This window comes from Coregonus clupeaformis, chromosome 8 (assembly GCF_020615455.1).
Source record: "Coregonus clupeaformis isolate EN_2021a chromosome 8, ASM2061545v1, whole genome shotgun sequence".
Classification (NCBI taxonomy): Eukaryota; Metazoa; Chordata; class Actinopteri; order Salmoniformes; family Salmonidae; genus Coregonus; species Coregonus clupeaformis.
The window spans coordinates 49,013,810-49,032,158 of record NC_059199.1 but is presented as its reverse complement, the minus strand read 5'-3'; the positions used below and the strand labels follow the sequence as shown (position 1 = coordinate 49,032,158).

At 41.9% G+C, this 18,349-nt stretch overlaps 1 non-coding gene across 1 annotated transcript; it reads right to left on the bottom strand.

Moving 5' to 3' along the window:
* Positions 1-11,594: 11,594 nt before the first annotated feature.
* Positions 11,595-11,666, bottom strand: trnap-agg. Its single transcript has one exon. It is a non-coding gene; the product is annotated as a tRNA-Pro (tRNA).
* Positions 11,667-18,349: the final 6,683 nt, after the last annotated feature.

Here is an 18,349-nt window from a genome sequence, read left to right as displayed (position 1 = left end):
AGCGTCTGCCTGAGGGGAGTAGGGACCCTATAGCGTCTGCCTGAGGGGAGGAGGGACCCTATAGTGTCTGCCTGAGGGGAGGAGGGACCCTATAGTGTCTGCCTGAGGGGAGGAGGGACCCTATAGTGTCTGCCTGAGGGGAGTAGCTAATACTAAGAGTGAAGTACATGGGAGGGGTCCGATTTTTTTATTTTCACTTGTCTGATAATGGTCTGTTCAAAAATAGTCTGCAGGTAGGGATGCTGCCTCACACCCATGACCTTCATGACAGTTTGTGTCAGGCAGGCAATTTGAGATTTTAGTTAGACTGATATAGTGCCAAACCAGACTGTGATGCCGTATCTCTGGATACTCTCTGTGACCGCCTTGGTAGAACAGGAGCAATATTTTCTGGTCAACTCCAAACACCTTAAGTCTATCAGAACTGGACTCTGGAGCAGACACTCTCTACTACCATCCAGCATAGTACATTGTCCATATGTACACCCAGGTACTTGTACAACTCATCTGTGCTATGTTGACATTGTGGACAACCACAGGCACGTGGTCACCAACATATTTGGGGTCAAACACCATCTCCTCTGTTTTCTTAAGGAATCTGGTGTTCATCCAATTGCACATCTGAGTCATTAAAAATACCATATCTGTTTTTGATTGATTCATCATTATGTCCACTCTAAATTTCAAGCCTCTGCCTCTAACCCTAGGAAGCTCTTTGCCACCTTCTCCTCCCTGCTGAATCCTCCTCCTCCTCCCCCTCCCTCCTCCCTCTCTGTGGATGACTTCGTCAAACATTTTGAAAAGAAGGTTGATGACATCCGATCCTCATTTATTAAGTCAAATGACACCGCTGGTCCTGCTCGCACTGCCCTACCCTATGCTTTGACTTCTTTCTCCCCTCTCTCTCCAAATGAAATCTTGCGACTTGTGACGGCCGGCCGCCCAACAACCTGCCCGCTTGACCCTATCCCCTCCTCTCTTTTCCAGACCATTTCCGGAGACCTTCTCCCTTACCTCACCTCGCTCATCAACTCATCCTTGACCACTGGCTATGTCCCTTCCGTCTTCAAGAGAGCGAGAGTTGCACCCCCTCTCAAAAAACCTACACTCGATCCCTCCGATGTCAACAACTACAGACCAGTATCCCTTCTTTCTTTTCTCTCCAAAACTCTTGAGCGTGCCATCTTTAGCCAACTCTTCTCTGTGTCACGGAGGCTCTCCGCACTGCTAAAGCTAACTCTCTCTCCTCTGCTCTCATCCTTCTAGACCTATCTGGTGCCTTTGATACTGTGAACCATCAGATCCTCCTCTCCACCCTCTCCGAGTTGGGCATCTCCGGCGCGGCTCACTCTTGGATTGCGTCCTACCTCACAGGTCGCTCCTACCAGGTGGCGTGGCGAGAATCTGTCTCCGCATCATGTGCTCTCACCACTGGTGTCCCCCAGGGCTCAGTTCTTGGCCCTCTCCTATTCTCTCTATACACCAAGTCACTTGGCTCTGTCATATCCTCACATGGTCTCTCCTATCATTGCTACGCAGATGACACACAATTAATCTTCTCCTTTCCCCCTTCTGATAACCAGGTGGCGAATCGCATCTCTGCATGTCTGGCAGACATATCAGTGTGGATGTCGGATCACCACCTCAAGCTGAACCTCGGCAAGACGGAGCTGCTCTTCCTCCCGGAGAAGGACTGCCCGCTCCATGATCTCGCCATCACGGTTGACAACTCTGTTGTGTCCTCCTCCCAGAGTGCAAAGAACCTTGGCGTGACCCTGGACAACACCCTGTCGTTCTCCACTAACATCAAAGCGGGGACCCGATCCTGTAGGTTCATGCTCTACAACATTTGCAGAGTACGACCCTACCTTACACAGGAAGCGGCACAGGTCCATCTCCCGTCTGGAATACTGCAACTCGCTGTTGGCTGGGCTCCCTGCCTGTGCCATTAAACCCCTACAACTCATCCAGAACGCTGCAGCCCGTCTGGTGTTCAACCTTCTAGTAATCCTTCTCAGGTGTGCGTGCTAAGTCTCCTCCTGTACTCCCTGTTCACCCATGACTGCATGGCCAAGCATGACTCCAACACCATCATTAAGTTTGCGACGACACAACGGTGGTAGGCCTGATCACCGACAACGATGAGACAGCCTACAGGGTGGAGGTCAGAGACCTGGCACTGTGGTGCCAGGATAACAACCTCTCCCTCAATGTGATCAAGACAAAGGAGATGATCGTGGACTACAGGAAAAGGGGGGCCGAGCACGCCCCCATTCTCATCGACGGGGCTGTAGTGGAGCAGGTTGAGAGCCTCAAGTTCCTTGGTGTCCACATCACCAACGAACTATTAACACTTTTTCTTAACTGCATTGTTGTTTGGCTTGAATGTCAGCATTTCACTGGAAGGTCTACACCTGTTGTGTGACAAATACAATTTGATTTGATTTGGATTTGATTTTAAATAGTAGGAAGATATATTCTGAACATTACTTCTGAAGATTCTCCATGAAGTAGCTAGATACTAAGGGACAAAGGCTGTCTGTGTAAATGCAGTGTAAGAATCCTACTGCACTGATGTAATACTCTTTTGCATACTCACCGTTTTGCATACCAAATGCAAAATAGGGACCTTTGGTACAGTGGAGAAACCTCCCCAGTGAAGTTATATCACCAGGAGAGTTGAACTGACAAATGTTGTGAAGTTACATGTCAACCTAGGCCTAGCATCTCATCTAACCCCTAGATCCTGCCCATCCATGAGATAATATTATATAAGTAAGAAGGAAATACGATAAAGTCACAATAAAGTTCCCTAAATGTTCTGGGTGATTCTAATGGTCTTCCTTCAATGAAATAGGGTACACAGCTCACCTCTCCTCCTGGAACTTGGGTCGGTTGGGTTTTGTGTTTTATAAAGGGGCCGAGCCAGTCCAACTCCTGTAATATCTCAGGATCTTCTGGTCCAACACGTGAATTCCTGCTTGTGATCTTGAAATGACTGCAACTCATCTTGTCCTCTAACTGAATCTGTGTCTATACTGTAGGTAGGTAAAGGCTGGAGTGGCTGATGTGGCTTCTTCTTCCTGGCAGGTTGTTTCAGACACAGTTCTACCTGTAGTGTGTTCCAATAGCCACATTAACATACCACTTATAATGAGGAAATGGATTGTGTTTGCATTATACAGTAAGGGCACAGACAGAAGGCGTAACCCAGACATGTCACAGGGGCTATGAAGCTGAAACATCCGTTTAGAATGTTTTCTCACCACCAAATAAGGTAGAGGAAATCCAGTCGCAGGTACTGGCAGAGGATGGAGCTAGGTGAAACTGGGCCTACATTCTGATAATTATCTTATCGATGAAACATCTGATCTCAATACATTTGTCTGTCCCAAAACTAGAATCTGTTGCGAACACTGCATTAAGTTTGATAGACTTGACACTTTGCCAAAGTTGTAAAAAATTGCGTTGTTTAGAAGGAGTGCAAGGTCGAATTGAGTTTGTGCACATGCACACTTCACAGAGGAGTCGTTCCCTAATGGAAATACATGCTAATAGGATCTCGCTAGCTCATGCTTGGCTTTGCCCACCTCCTTAATTGTTCTGCCCACTATGCTTAATTTGTTCCCACTGTAAACGACACAGATTAACTAACTTGGGTTAGTTATCAATCAATCAATCTTTGGTAAGGGGGTAGGCCTATAGGCGTGGTTTCAGACACAGATTCAGACTGAAAACACACCTCTATAGGCCTGCCCCCTTTACTACTCTCAGATACAGATGAGCCTAATCCTGGGCCAAACGGCATTTTCAATGGAGTGTGGATAATGAAACAAAGCCAGACATCTCTGTCTGTGGCTGCCAGTGTACTGTTGGTTGAACACCACAACTCCTCCTCCCTACTCTCATAGTGCAAGTCAAACAAAACCACCTTCCGGATTTCCTGGAGGAGTCAAAAACAACCTCCCTCCTCCTACACAACCAAAGTTTGCCTGAATATCAAGTTTATTTTTGTTCCATGACTGTAAATATGGTTCTGAGAGCAGGAATGAAAATGTAGACAGCAGTGGAAGAATGCTGTGGTTGTTGTTTTTTACTTATCTTGTAAATCAGGTTTTTGGGTTTGATTGAATGTGTTCTGTATTGTTCATAGTTCAAAACATATGTTTGATTGCTCTCTCCTGGGAGAGATCCCTCCTCTGAAATATATACAGCATATTTTTTTATTTCAGTGAGATCATTTCAGAGGGATCACTAGTATCAATAAAGGATAAATAAATAAATCCCAAAGATTTCTTACCACCAGCAATATGACAACAGGCTACTATTGAAAAGGATCACAGAATAAGTGTAGCCATAGAGCAGGCTTCACTCCTCACTTTATTTCAATACAGGGTGGCCTATCCTAAAACCAGGGCTCGTCCAGGATTTGAACCCTGGACCTCTCGCACCCTAAGCGAGAGGTCATTAAATCATTATTTACATAAGTATTCAGACCCTTTGCTATGAGAGTTGAAATTGAGCTCAGGTGCATCCTGTTTCCATTGATCATCCTTGAGATGTTTCTACAACTTGATTGGAGTCCACCTGTGGTAAATTCAATTGATTGGACATGATTTGGAAAGGCACACACCTGTCTATATAAGGTCCCACAGTTGACAGTGCATGTCAGAGCAAAAACCAAGCCATGAGGTCGACGGAATTGACCGTAGAGCTCAGAGACAGGATTGTGTCGAGGCACAGATCTGGGGAAGGGTACCAAAAAATGTCTGCAGCATTGAACGTCCCCAAGAACACAGTGGCCTCCATCATTCATAAATGGAAGAAGTTTGGAACCACCAAGACTCTTCCTAGAGCTGGTTGCCAGGCCAAACTGAGCAATCAGGGGAGAACGGCCTTGGTCAGAGAGGTGACCAAGAACCAGATGGTCACTCTGACAGAGCTCCAGAGTTCCTCTGTGGAGATGGGAGAACCTTCCAGAAGTACAACCATTTCTGCAGCACTCCACCAATCAGGCCTTTATGGTAGAGTGGCCAGACAGAAGCCACTCCTCAGTAAAAACAATTGAATCCATTTTAGAATAAGGCTGTAACGTAACAAAATCTGGAAGAAGTCATGGGGTCTGAATACTTTTCGAATGCACTGTACATTTTACAGACACAGAATATTTTACAATAGTTATCTTTGGTTTGTTTTTAGTCCCTTCCTTCAGCTCCACTCAACCCCTCCCATCTATTTCTGAACACCATCCAGTTTTGATTTCTATTTGTCATATATTTTACAACTGTGCTGTGATGTTTCACAGAAGTTCTGACCCTTTCTATTCTCATAAATTCTACAAAATGTGCTAAGAGTATTATTATATTATTGATCGATTGACTATGACTTTTTAAATCACCCAGCAGTGCTATTTGCAGAGGGGGACATATAGTGGCGTGCAAAAGTATTCACCCCCTTGGCATTTTCCCTATTTTGTTGCCTTACAACCTGGAATTAAAATTGATTTTTTGGGGGGGTTGTATCATTAGATTTATACAACATGCCTACCACTTTGAAGATGCAGAATATTTGTTATTGTGAAACAAACAAGAAATAAGACAAAAAAACTGAAAACTTGATGGTGCATAACTATTCATCCCCCCAAAGTCAATACTTTGTAGAGACACCCTTTGCAGCAATTACAGCTGCAAGTCTCTTGGGGTATGTCTCTATAAGCTTGGCACATCTAGCCACTGGGATTTTTGCCCATTCTTCAAGGCAAAACTGCTCCAGCTCCTTTAAATTGGATGGGTTCTGCTGGTGTACAGCAATCTTTAAGTTATACCACAGATTCTCAATTGGATTGAGATCTGGGCTTTGACTAGGCCATTCCAAGTCATTTAAATGTTTCCCCTTAAACCACTTGAGTGTTGCTTTAGCAGTATGCTTAGGGTCATTGTCCTGCTGGAAGGTGAACCTCTGTCCCAGTCTCAAATCTCTGGAAGACTGAAACAGGTTTCCCTCAAGAATTTCCCTGTATTTTGCGCTATCCATCATTCCTTCAATTCTGACCAGTTTCCCAGTCCCTGCCGATGAAAAACATCTCCACAGCATGATGCTGCCACCACCATGCTTCACTGTGGGATGGTGTTCTCGGGGTGATGAGAGTTGTCGGGTTTGTGCCAGACATAGCGTTTTCCTTGATGGCCAAAAAGCTCAATTTTAGTCTCATCTGACCAGAGTACCTACTTCCATATGTTTGGGGAGTCTCCCCCATGCCTTTTGGCAAACACCAAACGTGTTTGCATATTTTTTTCTTTAAGCAATTGCTTTTTTCTGGCCACTCTTCCGTAAAGCCCAGCTCTGTGGAGTGTATGGCTTAAAGTGGTCCTATGGACAGATACTCCCATCTCCGCTGTGGAGCTTTGCAGCTCCTTCAAGGTTATCTTTGGTCTCTTTGTTGCTTCCCTGATTAATGCCCTCCTTGCCTGGTCTGTGAGTTTTGGTGGACGGCCCTCTCTTGGCAGGTTTGTTGTGGTGCCATATTCTTTCTATTTTTTTAATAATGGATTTAATGGTGCTCCATGGGATGTTCAAAGTTTCAGATATTTTTTTTAGAACCCAACCCTGATCTGTACTTCTCCACAACTTTGTCCCTGACTTGTTTGGAGAGCTCCTTGGTCTTCATGGTGCCGCTTGCTTGGTGGTGCCCCTTGCTTAGTGGTGTTACAGACCCTGGGGCCTTTCAGAACAGGTGTGTATATACTAAAATCATGTGACAGATCATGTGACACTTAGATTGCACACAGGTGGACTTTATTTAACTAATTATGTGACTTCTGAAGGTAATTGGTTGCACCAGATCTTATTTAGAGGCTTCCTAGCAACGGGGGTGAATACATATGCACGCACCACTTTTCCATTATTTATTTTTTAGAATTTTCTGAAATAAGTGATTTTTTTCATTTCACTTCACCAATTTGGACTATTTTGTGTATGTCCATTACATGAAATCCAAATAAAAATCTAATTAAATTACAGGTATAGGAAAAACACCAAGGGGGATGAATACTTTTGCAAGGCACTGTATTCCGTTAATCTTAAAACAAATCTAGTGATACTGTACATAACTTGACATTTCTTCCATACATTGTGGGAGGATAACCAACCTTCCAATTAATTGCAATGCATTTATTAGCCACTATAAGTGCTATGTTACACAGTTTCTTCTGATAACAGTCTCCAGTATCAACATTTCCAAGCAAAACAAAATAGGGAGAAGGGAGAATCTGTAGACATGCTGAGATAAAAGAACATACTCTTTGCCAGAATTCCGCCAGCCTTCACAAGACCACAACATATGCAAATATGTTCCCTTTTGTGCTTAACACCTCCAGCAGAATAATAAAATTGCATGACATTCAGTTTCACTGGCATATAGTACATTCTATGGATGGTCTTAAACTGCAGTAATTTATGTCTGAGATTATATGAACATGACTGGGCATTCTAAGATATCTTTATCCATTCATCATCATCAATAGCATCTCCCAGGTCTTCCTCACATTTTTTTGTGTACATGTTTTGTATCATCGGTAAAAGCCTCTATCAACCCTTGATACAGTTCGGAAATTCAACTTTGGAGGTTTGTCAGACTGCCTTAAAATAGCATCTGAATTGTCCAGTGTTTGCTGGGCAGAGAGAATAAAGTGTTTTATCTGCAAAAATTCACCTCAGCTCTGTCACAGACTGGTCTTCCCTGGCTGCCTGACCATGCTGAGACCCCTGTCGCCATCTGATCCTCCTAAAATGAGGCATGACTCAATGACAATTACTTAGGTGTACATTTATACATTATATTATCCAAGAATATAATAAATGGTTCAAAAATTTAAAAAACATTGTTCCCAGATCCAAGACTGTAGCTTTAAGCTTAAGCTGCTGTCATGTACACTACCGGTCAAAAGTTTGGGGGGTGCCAAGTCTATGTCCAAAAGGCTTCTTAACAGCTTCTACCACCAAGCCATAAGAATCCTGAACAGCTAATCACCCCCCACCCCCACCCCCTACCCCATTATTATGCTGCTGCTACTCTCTGTGTATTATCTATGCATAGTCACATGTACATACCTTAATTACCTCAACCGGTACCCTCTGTATATAGCCTCTTTACTTTTATTTTATTGTTGCTCTTTAGTTCTTTGTTATTTTTCTTTTTTCATTTTTTTTCTTTTTCTTTTTTTTTTCTTTTTTCTTTTTGATTTTAAATAGTAGGAAGATATATTCTGAACATTACTTCTGAAGATTCTCCATGAAGTAGCTAGATACTAAGGGACAAAGGCTGTCTGTGTAAATGCAGTGTAAGAATTCTACTGCACAGATGTAATACTCTTTTGCATACTCACCGTTTTGCATACCAAATGCAAAATAGGGACCTTGTTGCAGTCGTATGGACAAAAATTCAGCAGTAGGCAGGCAGGTAGAGGTGCAAATCGGTGTTGTTTTATTTACAGTGTTGGTGGTTCAAGATGATGTTGATAAATGTACCAAGTGAACATATTTTACATACTAATTTCAGCTTAATTTGAATTTCATTTGCCAATCAAAACCCCAAAGATATGTTCTTAAATGACCGATCGGGGTTATAACCAAGGTCTCCTGCGCAACACAAGATGGTGTTTGCTCTATATGCTAAAGCTTAGGCATTAGCTCGGAGAGCCTTATTGGCTGTTAGTTACAGTCCATGTTCAATTGTAAAAGACGTTGCACATCGTGTACATCTGAAATAACGCTGGCAAACATGCTTTACTTACTCTAGCCTGTCATGCATGCTAATATAAAAATCTATGCTGCAGTTTTCCAAAATAAAATGTAAAAAATATATGTGTTAAATATTGTTTTTGTTTACAGACTGATGGTAGTCTTCTTTTCTGCGACTATGCTGCTAGGTCTGGGAGAGCATTTCCTCCATTACAGAAAGCAGTTTAAATATTTCTGATTTAGCTTGGGACTTCAGTTCAGGTGGCAATTTGCGGAGCTGTGACGTTATCATTTGGCCAAGTAAACCGTCATCATCATCACTACCTCCCATACTACTGACCCTATGCTCTCTGGTATTATCAGCCTTCTTAGGGTCCTTACTGGAGGCTTGATCTACTCTGTCATGTGTCCTCTTCCTTGGTTGGGCTGGTCCACTGGTAGAGCTGGAGTTTGGTTTAGATGAAGAGGGGCCGTCCCCAGACTTTGTCAGGGTAGATGTGGGTCTGAAGGGTCTGGTGTGTGTGGTCACAGGAGGGGTAAAGGTGCTGTCTGCTGCATGGGTGGACAAGGGGGTGAAACAGTTACCTCGACTGCCTCCAGTCTCTCCTTGTCTTCTCCTTGTCAGAATCTTGGTGGCATAATAAGAAACAAAGGCTTGCATTAATGGACTCACACAATGTGACATCAGTATGAGAAGGAGAAAACTCCTTAGTATTAATAGCTTGCCAAGGAGTGTCTATAAAGCTTAGTTGTATGTTCAATGTCCAAAGGACATTTCCTCAAATGATAAAACATACAGCAATTCATTTATAACTAAATATTATGTTTACCAATCTTTCAAAACATCTATAAATGAGTCTGTGTTTTCTCGTCAAACTTTCTTTGTGTGAGTGGAGAAACCTCCCCAGTAAAGTTATATCACCAGGAGAGTTGAACTGACAAATGTTGTGAAGTTACATGTCAACCTAGGCCTAGCATCTCATCTAACCCCTAGATCCTGCCCATCCATGAGATAATATTATATAAGTAAGAAGGAAATACGATAAAGTCACAATAAAGTTCCCTAAATGTTCTGGGTGATTCTAATGGTCTTCCTTCAATTAAATAGGCTACACAGCTCACCTCTCCTCCTGAAACTTGGGTCGGTTGGGTTTTGTGTTTTATAAAGGGGCCGAGCCAGTCCAACTCCTGTAATATCTCAGGATCTTCTGGTCCAACACTTGAATTCCTGCTCGTGATCTTGATCTTATGCTCCCTGGCATAGTTGTCTCTCAGCCTTCTCCATGCTTTCCTGCAAAAACTGATGTTTATTTCTTTTTTGCCTTTGCTGACATTACGAGCAATTTGAATCCAATATTTCTTATTTCTTCTTGTATCTTTTGATTTGTAAAGGTTTGGGAATCTCCTAACCTCCTTGGCAAGTTGAATCTCAAAATCACTGCAACTCATCTTGTCCTCTAACTGAATCTGTGTCTATACTGTAGGTAGGTAAAGGCTGGAGTGGCTGATGTGGCTTCTTCTTCCTGGCAGGTTGTTTCAGACACAGTTCTACCTGTAGTGTGTTCCAATAGCCACATTAACATACCACTTATAATGAGGAAATGGATTGTGTTTGCATTATACAGTAAGGGCACAGACAGAAGGCGTAACCCAGACATGTCACAGGGGCTATGAAGCTGAAACATCAGTTTAGAACGTTTTCTCACCACCAAATAAGTGAGAGGAAATCCAGTCGCAGGTACTGGCAGAGGATGGAGCTAGGTGAAACTGGGCCTACATTCTGCTAATTATCTTATCGATGAAACATCTGATCTCAATACATTTGTCTGTTCCCAAAACTAGAATCTGTTGCGAACACTGCATTAAGTTTGATAGACTTGACACTTTGCCAAAGTTGTAAAGAATTGCGTTGTTTAGAAGGAGTGCAAGGTCGAATTGAGTTTGTGCACATGCACACTTCACAGAGGAGGCGTTCCCTAATGGAAATACATGCTAATAGGATCTCGCTAGCTCAAGCTTGGCTTTGCCCACCTCCTTAATTGTTCTGCCCACTATGCTTAATTTGTTCCCACTGTAAACGACACAGATTAACTAACTTGGGTTAGTTATCAATCAATCAATCTTTGGTAAGGGGGTAGGCCTATAGGCGTGGTTTCAGACACAGATTCAGACTGAAAACACACCTCTATAGGCCTGCCCCCTTTACTACTCTCAGATACAGATGAGCCTAATCCTGGGCCAAACGGCATTTTCAATGGAGTGTGGATAATGAAACAAAGCCAGACATCTCTGTCTGTGGCTGCCAGTGTACTGTTGGTTGAACACCACAGCTCCTCCTCCCTAATCTCATGGTGCAAGTCAAACAAAACCACCTTCCGGATTTCCTGGAGGAGTCAAAAACAACCTCCCTCCTCCTACACAACCAAAGTTTGCCTGAATATCAAGTTTATTTTTGTTCCATGACTGTAAATATGGTTCTGAGAGCAGGAATGAAAATGTAGACAGCAGTGGAAGAATGCTGTGGTTGTTGTTTTTTACTTATCCTGTAAATCAGGTTTTTGGGTTTGATTGAATGTGTTCTGTATTGTTCATAGTTCAAAACATACGTTTGATTGCTCTCTCCTGGGAGAGATCCCTCCTCTGAAATATATACAGCATATTTTTTTATTTTAGTGAGATCATTTCAGAGGGATCACCAGTATCAATAAAGGAGGAATAAATAAATGCCAAAGATTTCTTACCACCAGCAATATGACAACAGGCTACTACTGAAAAGGATCACAGAAGAAGTGTAGCCATAGAGCAGGCTTCACTCCTCACTTTATTTCAATACAGGGTGGCCTATCCTAAAACCAGGGCTCGTCCGGGATTTGAACCCGGGACCTCTCGCACCCTAAGCGAGAATCATACCCCTAGACCAACGAGCCTGTCCATGACGTCTGCAGTCCAGCTAAAGGTCAAGTTATGACAATTCCGATTCTTCAATGGGACTACACTGCCATCTGGTGGCGCTGTGAATGAGGTTTGGGCGTCCTGCAGTGTGGACACTGGCCACTAAATGGGGGAAAGTAACTAAAACCTGCAGGTCAGGATTCCATTACTACAGGGACATGAGAGCTTTAATCCTACCCCAATGTACGTGGCACTTGAGTTGAAAGTGATGCTCTTATGAGATTTTTGAAAGGGAGTTCATCTGGCTCATTGGTCTAGACTCTAGGGCAATATGGTGTCAGGGAAATTCGTATTATTATGTACTTAAATCAGCAACACTCCATTTAGTATGATATGTAACATTAAGTTCAGGGGTGTAGTGCTGCAGGAACAAGAGGGAACGCTCCTGCAGCATTCATTTACAGTCCATTCGGAAAGTATTCAGACCCCTTCCCTTTCTCCACATTTTGGTACGTTACAGTCTTATTCTAAAATCATCAATCTACACGCAATACCCCTTAATGACAAAGTGAAAACAGGTTTTTGCAAATGTATTAAAAATAAAAAACAGAAATACCTTATTTACATAAGTATTCAGACCCTTTGCTATGAGAGTTGAAATTGAGCTCAGGTGCATCCTGTTTCCATTGATCATCCTTGAGATGTTTCTACAACTTGATTGGAGTCCACCTGTGGTAAATTCAATTGATTGGACATGATTTGGAAAGGCACACACCTGTCTATATAAGGTCCCACAGTTGATAGTGCATGTCAGAGCAAAAACCAAGCCATGAGGTCGAAGGAATTGACCGTAGAGCTCAGAGACAGGATTGTGTCGAGGCACAGATCTGGGGAAGGGTACCAAAAAATGTCTGCAGCATTGAACGTCCCCAAGAACACAGTGGCCTCCATCATTCATAAATGGAAGAAGTTTGGAACCACCAAGACTCTTTCTAGAGCTGGTTGCCAGGCCAAACTGAGCAATCGGGGGAGAACGGCCTTGGTCAGAGAGGTGACCAAGAACCAGATGGTCACTCTGACAGAGCTCCAGAGTTCCTCTGTGGAGATGGGAGAACCTTCCAGAAGTACAACCATCTCTGCAGCACTCCACCAATCAGGCCTTTATGGTAGAGTGGCCAGACGGAAGCCACTCCTCAGTAAAAACAATTGAATCCATTTTAGAATAAGGCTGTAACGTAACAAAATCTGGAAGAAGTCATGGGGTCTGAATACTTTTCGAATGCACTGTACATTTTACAGACAAAGAATATTTTACAATAGTTATCTTTGGTTTGTTTTTAGTCCCATCCTTCAGCTCCACTCAACCCCTCCCATCTATTTCTGAACACCATCCAGTTTTGATTTCTATTTGTCATATATTTTACAACTGTGCTGTGATGTTTCACAGAAGTTCTGACCCTTTCTATTCTCATAAATTCTACATATTGTAAATAAAAAATAAAAAATGTGCTAAGAGTATTATTATATTATTGATCGATTGACTATGACTTTTTAAATCACCCAGCAGTGCTATTTGCAGAGGGGGACATATAGTGGCGTGCGAAAGTATTCACCCCCTTGGCATTTTCCATATTTTGTTGCCTTACAACCTGGAATTAAAATTGATTTTGGTGGGGGTTGTATCATTAGATTTATACAACATGCCTACCACTTTGAAGATGCAAAATATTTGTTATTGTGATACAAACAAGAAATAAGACGAAAAAACAGAAAACTTGATGGTGCATAACTATTCATCCCCCCAAAGTCAATACTTTGTGGAGACACCTTTTGCAGCAATTACAGCTGCAAGTCTCTTGGGGTATGTCTCTATAAGCTTGGCACATCTAGCCACTGGGATTTTTGCCCATTCTTCAAGGCAAAACTGCTCCAGCTCCTTTAAGTTGGATGGGTTCTGCTGGTGTACAGCAATCTTTAAGTTATACCACAGATTCTCAATTGGATTGAGATCTGGGCTTTGACTAGGCCATTCCAAGTCATTTAAATGTTTCACCTTAAACCACTTGAGTGTTGCTTTAGCAGTATGCTTAGGGTCATTGTCCTGCTGGAAGGTGAACCTCCGTCCCAGTCTCAAATCTCTGGAAGACTGAAACAGGTTTCCCTCAAGAATTTCCCTGTATTTTGCACTATCCATCATTCCTTCAATTCTGACCAGTTTCCCAGTCCCTGCCGATGAAAAACATCTCCACAGCATGATGCTGCCACCACCATGCTTCACTGTGGGATGGTGTTCTCGGGGTGATGAGAGTTGTTGGGTTTGTGCCAGACATAGCGTTTTCCTTGATGGCCAAAAAGCTCAATTTTAGTCTCATCTGACCAGAGTACCTTCTTCCATATGTTTGGGGAGTCTCCCCCATGCCTTTTGGCGAACACCAACCGTGTTTGCATATTTTTTTCGTTAAGCAATTGCTTTTTTCTGGCCACTCTTCCGTAAAGCCCAGCTCTGTGGAGTGTATGGCTTAAAGTGGTCCTATGGACAGATACTCCAATCTCCGCTGTGGAGCAGCTCCTTCAAGGTTATCTTTGGTCTCTTTGTTGCTTCTCTGATTAATGCCCTCCTTGCCTGGTCTGTGAGTTTTGGTGGACAGCCCTCTCTTGGCAGGTTTGTTGTAGTGCCATATTCTTTCTATTTTTTAATAATGGATTTAATGGTGCTCCATGGGATGTTCAAAGTTTCAGATATTTTTTTATAACCCAACCCTGATCTGTACTTCTCCACAACTTTGTCCCTGACCTGTTTGGAGAGCTCCTTGGTCTTCATGGTGCCGCTTGCTTGGTGGTGCCCCTTGCTTAGTGGTGTTACAGACCCTGGGGCCTTTCAGAACAGGTGTGTATATACTAAAATCATGTGACAGATCATGTGACACTTAAATAAAGTCCACCTGTGTGCAATCTAACTAATTATGTGACTTCTGAAGGTAATTGGTTGCACCAGATCTTATTTAGGGGCTTCCTAGCAACGGGGGTGAATACATATGCACGCACCACTTTTCCATTATTTATTTTTTAGAATTTTCTGAAATAAGTGATTTTTTTCATTTCACTTCACCAATTTGGACTATTTTGTGTATGTCCATTACATGAAATCCAAATAAAAATCCAATTAAATTACAGGTATAGGAAAAACACCAAGGTGGATGAATACTTTTGCAAGGCACTGTATTCCCTTAATCTTAAAACAAATCTAGTGATACTGTACATAACTTGACATTTCTTCCATACATTGTGGGAGGATAACCAACCTTCCAATTAATTGCAATGCATTTATTAGCCACTATAAGTGCTATGTTACACAGTTTCTTCTGATAACAGTCTCCAGTATCAACATTTCCAAGCAAAACAAAATAGGGAGAAGGGAGAATCTGTAGACATGCTGAGATAAAAGAACATACTCTTTGCCAGAATTCCGCCAGCCTTCACAAGACCACAACATATGCACATATGTTCCCTTTTGTGCTTAACACCTCCAGCAGAATAATAAAATTGCATGACATTCAGTTTCACTGGCATATAGTACATTCTATGGATGGTCTTAAACTGCAGTAATTTATGTCTGAGATTATATGAACATGACTGGGCATTCTAAGATATCTTTATCCATTCATCATCATCAATAGCATCTCCCAGGTCTTCCTCACATTTTTTTGTGTACATGTTTTGTATCATCGGTAAAAGCCTCTATCAACCCTTGATACAGTTCGGAAATTCAACTTTGGAGGTTTGTCAGACTGCCTTAAAATAGCATCTGAATTGTCCAGTGTTTGCTGGGCAGAGAGAATAAAGTGTTTTATCTGTAAAAATTCACCTCAGCTCTGTCACAGACTGGTCTTCCCTGGCTGCCTGACCATGCTGAGACCCCTGTCGCCATCTGATCCTCCTAAAATGAGGCATGACTCAATGACAATTACTTAGGTGTACATTTATACATTATATTATCCAAGAATATAATAAATGGTTCAATAATTTAAAAAACAATGTTCCCAGATCCAAGACTGTAGCTTTAAGCTTAAGCTGCTGTCATGTACACTACCGGTCAAAAGTTTTAGAACACCTACTCATTTAAGGGTTTTTCTTTATTTTTACTATTATTCTACATTGTAGAATAATAGTGAAGACATCAAAACTATGAAATAACACATATGGAATCATGTAGTAACCAAAAAGTGTTAAACAAATCAAAATATATTTGATATATTCTTCAAATAGCCACCCTTTGCCTTGATGACAGCTTTGCACACTCTAGGCATTCTCTCAACCAGCGTCATGAGGTAGTCACCTGGAATGGTTTTCAATTAGCAGGTGTGCCTTTTTAAAAGTTAATTTGTGGAATTTCTTTCCTTCTTAATGCCTTTGAGCCAATCAGTTGTGTTGTGACAAGGTAGGGGGGTATACAGTTGTGTTGTGACAAGGCAAGTGAGCTGCGTCACATACGCCTAAAATAACATTGCGGGACTGCGGTTGGGTTTGGGACCAGTTCTTAGAGTAGCAGGTAGGAGTCGGACAGAAAGCCAGCTGGTGCGGGCAGGAGCAGGATGAAGAAATTGGTCCCGCACAGACCTCTACTGTGCACCATCTCAGTGAAGCCTGTAACGTTACAGCTGTTTATTACTGTGTCAGAGTGTAAAGTAGGGAATTAGCTAAGGAAACTGACAGATCAATAAAGTTACATTGCCATACTGACTAATACAACTCACATTGCACAGAAAAAACAGAATATCAATATTCAATCGTTTGGCTGATGGTTTTATCGTTTGATTCAGTTCTAGTTTGATTGAGGCAAAAATAATAGCTCTCTCTCTCTAATGATACATCAACTGGCGAAAGCTTGCCAAGTTCATTTACTTCTGAAACACGACAAAACAAAGGCTACAAAACATTTTCATACAAACAACTGCTGTTAGATAGTGTCAAAGTCGCGTCAATTCAAATCTGGTATCAGGAACAAAAGAGGTCAACACGACTTCTAAGGTATACTAGTTATTTTAATTAATGCAAAAACCTTCAATGGTAAATATGATGTTTCGTATATACGGGCTCTCTGACATGCCTCGCAGGACATCCCAGAGAACTAACACATTGCTCCAGAAACAATACCCAAATACTACACAGAGGAAGTTTCCCACTTCTCTGCTGGCCAATTAGAGTAAAGACTTGAGCGTGGTTTAAACTTTCTCAGCCAATCCGTTGATGCAGGGGGTTGGTCTCATCTCTTCGGCGCCCTTTGTTACACACTCCAGCCAGACACAAGATTATCATAACAACCTGTCATAGTGAGCAGAGCCAGCTCCCTTAGACATCATTCCCATGTCAAAGGAAGACTCATAAATCACAATGAACTATTATAGTCTAGCATTTGAAGACACAATCCTTATCTTCTCTTCACATCAATCACAGCCTTGCCAGGTGTCACAGCCTACATTAGCCCAGTCAAGAATGCATTATTTCTAAGTTAGTCATCCCATCAGTTTAGGAGAATAATAAATCCCTAATAGTCCCCCTTTTCACACCTCATAAGGTGTGATTCAAAAAATAAGAAAACACAGATTGTCATTCATTATAATACAATACAAACAAAAAATCACACTTTTATTAATAGGCCATAATTTTCCTAAAAATGCAAACCCTCAGTTCATCTACACCCCACTTGCAAATTGTTACCAGTCACCAAGGAACTTCAAACCATCACATAAGAAAAGACAAACATTCACATGGTTAACTTGATTAATAAAGCATAAAACACAGGATTAATAGAACACAAAACATAAGACTATTAAAACATAAAACACAAACAGAGAAGTATATTTTGGCCCCCTTTAGACACCCTCTAGTGTCACTCCACCAAGCCTGGTAGGTCATATCCTCCATTCCTAGGTTGGAGTCCAGGATTGGGCCTTATCTCACCATCTGTGGGAAATCACCCTCTCCATCTCCTTTCTCACCAAACCTCAGACACAGGAAATAAGACAACATCCACAAAGAACAAGTATACCCATATAAGCTATAACTTCACCCAGAATAGTTACAACAATAGTTTTCCATTTATCAAATATGTTATCAAACCAACCGTTTATGGAGCTATCAATATCAGAGTTCTCAGCCAGTTTGTTCGCCAGTGTAGTTACTCCCCTGAAGCTCTTTTGTCACTGACCCGTCCGGTGCTATATTGTTTGAGGATGAAAATACAGCACATAGATCCAAACAGAACACAAACTCCGCCCCTCTCAGCCAAAAGCATATCTAACGCTATTCTATTCTGCTTTGTCATTAAGATAGTTGCCGCTGTCTGCTCATCTAATCCCTTTATTGCATCACAAGTGTGGTTATTCTGCCCTGGAATTGCGTTCCCGTGCAAACTAGACAGATAGCTAACAACTGAGTCTTCAATAAAACTTCCAAGGCGTGACTTTTCTTGAACGAATGTATTGAAAACGTTTATGTTGTGAAACTGCAAATACAGAAAATAATATACTTTAGTATTCAATTCACATTGACATACTGTAGCTGTACATTATACATTTCAAGTTGAAGTTGCATAAATACAAAGCGAGTGCCAAGTTACCATATATCTGGCATGACGACAAACCAAATAGATAATTACTCTATGAGTAACAACTAGCCAACTCCTTTCATTACTCTAATAATGTACAAACACCTCTGT